At 40.4% G+C, this 4,720-nt stretch overlaps 1 non-coding gene across 1 annotated transcript; it reads right to left on the minus strand.

Moving 5' to 3' along the window:
• Window positions 1-4,414: 4,414 nt before the first annotated feature.
• LOC141620668 (small nucleolar RNA R71) lies at window positions 4,415-4,520 on the minus strand. The gene has a single exon (XR_012532013.1). It is a non-coding gene; the product is annotated as a small nucleolar RNA R71 (small nucleolar RNA).
• Window positions 4,521-4,720: the final 200 nt, after the last annotated feature.

Raw genomic sequence — 4,720 nt, forward strand, 5'->3', positions numbered from 1 at the left:
TCAAAACTGTCAAACCAACTAAATCAATGTAAAAGAATGTTTTGACACAGCGGAAGACTTCTAAACAACTCGTGATGACTCAACCCAGCTATCCCATGCGCATTAACTCATACCTGCGCAATAACTGCTCACCATCCCCGAATGGATCACCACAATATTTAAAACAATTAAACAGAGTCAGTACTGATAACACAAAACAACACAGCTGCAACAAAAGCAATACAACATCCAATCCAACCAAACCAATCTACATATACCGTCACACATCTGACTACACACTAAAGTGTGTAGTTCTGCCAGAATACTCATCGCAACAAGTATTCCACACCGCCAGTGGGGGACCGCAACCATTCCCACTTAAGCCCCGCTCATCTCATCTGAGCGAAAAACCTAAGTTCCTAAATGTGCACATCCCTTCTTTGGCGGGTTCCACAAAAGGCAAATCAAGGGCGTGAAGGCGTGAAGCCACTCCCACAAGTGACTCCACTCAGCCCAGGACGCACCTCGCAAACCATAGACAATTATACAACAACCATATTATACTATCAACAATCACCAATTCCACAACCAATATGATATACAACAACAACAACAACAACAATAACAACAACAACAACAAAAACAACAACAATCGATTACCAACAATGCCATGTAAACAATACTGAGTAGGCAAACCCTACCTGGAATAGCAATCACATGAGACCGTCACAGCAGCTAATCAAAATCCTTCCTCTACGAATCCTTCTCCTATAACACAAAATCACATAATTACCACCCATTCCTCATAATACACCCAAAACCCCCCAAATCTACCCAATTAGGGTTTAAACAAACTTATCAAAACATTATAAATATTATATAAGAAGCTTACCCTCGACATAACAATCACAACGGCGTAAAGAACATGACAATCCGACAAACCAAGCCTTGGGATTTGCTAATAATGCGATGAATGTGAACTACGTAGCTCCTTTCTTTTCTTTGAAAGGTTTTTAGAAGATTAAAAGTGATTAATCAAAGTGACGGAAACCCTTTTATATTAATCTCGCATTATTAACAAAACCCGGCTAAACAACCCGTAATACGCATTTACTCGATCGAGTAAGTGACTTACTCGATCGAGTGCCCCTTACTCGATCGAGTGTCCCACATACTCGATCGAGTACCCATCACGTCAGCTAATGTTTTGCCTAAAAAGATACTTACTCGACAGAGTAAGTCTCACTCGATAGAGTACCCATAGACATAGAAAAGCGTAGTATTACAGTCTTCCCTCTTTAAAAAGAACTTCGTCCCCGAAGTTCAACCCATAGATAAAAACAAAACATACTATCTCCACTCCGACACAACAACATAACCAAACTCAAAACAAAACTCAAAACACAACTCCCAAACAACACTCAAACCGACTCAAGGCAACTACTAACTGTACTAAAACCAACATAAAACATAGAAAAACCTTATGCGGCCATCTCCTACCCCTCTAAAAGAAACATGGTTACGTCCCTGTAACCACACATACCTGATCAAAAAGAGACCGATACCGCTCCCTCATAGCCTCCTCCGCCTCCCAAGTAGCCTCCTCAACCTCATGGTTAGACCAAAGAACCTTAAGCAACAACGTTTCCCCATGTCTAGTTTTCTGAACCTTGCGATCAGGAATAAGTTTTGGCACCTCAAGATAAGACAAGGACTTATCCAACTCTATGTTCTCAACCTCTAACACGTGTGATGGGTCACTCACATACTTCCGTAATTGAGACACATGAAACACATTATGCACTCTATCCAAAGTTGCTGGCAACGCTAACCGGTAAGCAATCTCACCCACGCGATCCAAAATCTCATATGGTCCGATAAACTTCTGGCTCAGCTTCCCTTTCTTACCAAATCTCATGACCCCACGCATAGAAGACACTTTCAAAAGAATCTTGTCTCCAACCTGAAACTCTATATCACGATGTAAATCTGCATAACTCTTTTGTCGATCTTGGGCCGCTTTCATCTTTTGTCTGATCAGCTTAATTTGTTCTACCATCTCCTGTACCATCTGTGGTCCTAAAACCATTGCCTTAGCTCTATCATCCAACCAAATCGGACTCCAACACCTCCTCCCATACAAAGCCTCAAATGGTGCCATACCAATACTCATGTGATAGCTGTTGTTATAAGAAAACTCAATCGGATCTGATACGTGCATTTTGTATAGTCTTTTTAGCCTATTTCAGCACGTATTTCTATGTACTATCGTACTATTTATATTGCATTTTGCCCCCGAATCGGCTACTTTGGTTCGTTTTGTCCATTTTGTAGAAATGAACGCGAAAGTAGTGGAATCGTACAATTTTCCTCCTTTTTGCATGCAATTTTAGGTGACGGGATTTTTCAGAGTGAGACTTTGCATTGGGATGCGTGAAGGCACAGTCTACGAGGCAGTCGGTCACGAGTTTGAGCTGATTTAAAGGAAGAATACTCGATCGAGTGGTTTTATTACTCGATCGAGTGGTTTCTATAGCTGGAGTTGGTCGATCGAGTAGTTTTATACTCGATCAAGAAGAGCTGAAAAGTGAGGTTACTCGATCGAGTAACATTTATGTTTGATCGAGTAGATCTCTTGGAGTTTTACTCGATCGAGTGGTTTCAAACTACTCGATCGAGTGGTTTCAAACTACTCGATCGAGTGGTTTCAAACTACTCGATCGAGTGGTTTTTGATGGCGTGGGCTTTAATTAGCCCGTGAACTTGTTTTAGCTTTTGGACTTAGCATATTTTCTATTTAAGCATACGTCAACTAGGTCATTATCATCTTTTTATCTTTTATCATACATTCTATTCTATCTAGTTTTTCTATTTTACACAGAAAACACTGCGTTATCTTTTCTTCTTTACTGTAACTTTGCTTTCGAGGTTATTTAGCTCGGATTTGTTCGTTCTTTACGCCGGATTCTTGCAATTGTAATCTATTTCTCTCTATTAATAATAATCTCTCTTTTATTCGTCTTAATTACTTGTTCTGCTTCCTTTTACCTTTTATGCATTTTTATTATTGTTTTATCATGTTGAATGTTGGTTATTTCTTTGGTATTAGTATTGACAGTATTAATAGCGATATGAGTAGCTAAATCGGTTTCATGTCGGGATTAGGGGATCTACGGTAGAAATGTGATGATGTAGTAAATAAGTTAGACGAATTAATTGTGAGATTCTGTCACCATAGCAATATAACTGTATTTACCGACTTAGTTGAGTGCACGCTTCTGAATCACGCTTTTAATCTGGTTAAATTTAATCCTGGATCGGAAGATTGGACTAAATAGACCTGCTATGAACAGTAGACTACCCTGACGAGGACGGAAGTTAAGTTAGTGGAATTTAGGATAGAAAGTGGACCGGAAGGACCTTTCCATATCCGTCTCGCAGTAATTTATCTAATTTGTTTACAATTGAGTCACTGGACTACCGTAGTGAACCGAAATCCTGACATGTTCCCTCTTTATTGATAGTTTATCACCCTTTTCTGCCTTAAACTGCTCTTTCCTTATTTCTCTTCCTTTAAACCTTTTTAGTTTACAAATCAAATTATAAACACCCCCCATTTGTGACAAAATAGACGGACTCTTACAAATATCTTGCCTACCTGAGGAGATCGACCTGACTTCCCTAGCTATATAGTTAGTTTAGTTAGTTATTTTATATAGGTATACGACAGCCCTGTCAAATTTTGGCGCCGTTGTCGGGGAGGCAATTGCCCTATCTGTCTTTGTTTCGTTTATTTTATCCGTCTCAGGGAGTTTTTTATTCCTTAAGGCAGTTCTTATTTATTTTCTTTCAGTGTTGTGTATGCCCAGGTCAGACGGGTTTGAGTTAGCTTCAGCTGATTCTGAGCCGGAGAGACTGTTCAGGCATAGACTCCGTCTGCAAAGAGAATCACAAAAGGAAGACTTGAGTACTTTCGAACCAGAGCTTCAACATTTCCTTTTTACAGAAAACCCATCTTTTGAAGAAGATACTTTCAGTTCTGTAAACCAACCAGTAAGGATGCCGAACATTGCTAGTCACTCGGAGCCTAATGCATCATCAATTCCAAAGGGTTTCAATCTCCAGACTGAGGATGGGAATACATTTGACATCCGTCCGTCATATATCAATCTGGTGGAGAGAAATCTCTATAGAGGTTTGGCAGATGAAGACCCGATGAACCATATGGAGGTCTTTAAGGATTACTGTTCTACTATCCCCGCCACAAAGGGGGTAACTCAAGACAAGATTAAGGAAGTTTTGTTTCATTTTTCTTTGACTGACTCAGCTAGGGAGTGGCTGACTGATTTAGACTGTACGGCCGTGGGGGTCAGAGACTAGGAAACCCTTGCTCTTGCTTTTTATAAGAGATATTTCCCTCCACAGCGCACCAATCAGCTGAGGGCAAAGATCACAAGTTTCAAGCAGGCACCTGATGAGACTTTCTATGAAGCATGGTCCCGTTTTAAGAAGTTAGTGAGGTCTCTTCCTCACCATGGTTTTGACCCGTGGTTTCTGTCCAACCAGTTCTACAATGGATTGTACGATTATCACAGAGCCATACTTGATGCATCATCTAATGGAAGATTCCAAGAGAACACTGACGATGATAAGGGGTGGGCTCTTATTGAAGAGATGGCGAACCACTGTGCTGAGTATGGAAACCCGAGGGATGGTATTAGAACAGTTCATGCAGTCGATA

The sequence above is a fragment of the Silene latifolia genome, chromosome 1 (assembly GCF_048544455.1).
Source record: "Silene latifolia isolate original U9 population chromosome 1, ASM4854445v1, whole genome shotgun sequence".
NCBI classification, from domain to species: domain Eukaryota; kingdom Viridiplantae; phylum Streptophyta; class Magnoliopsida; order Caryophyllales; family Caryophyllaceae; genus Silene; species Silene latifolia.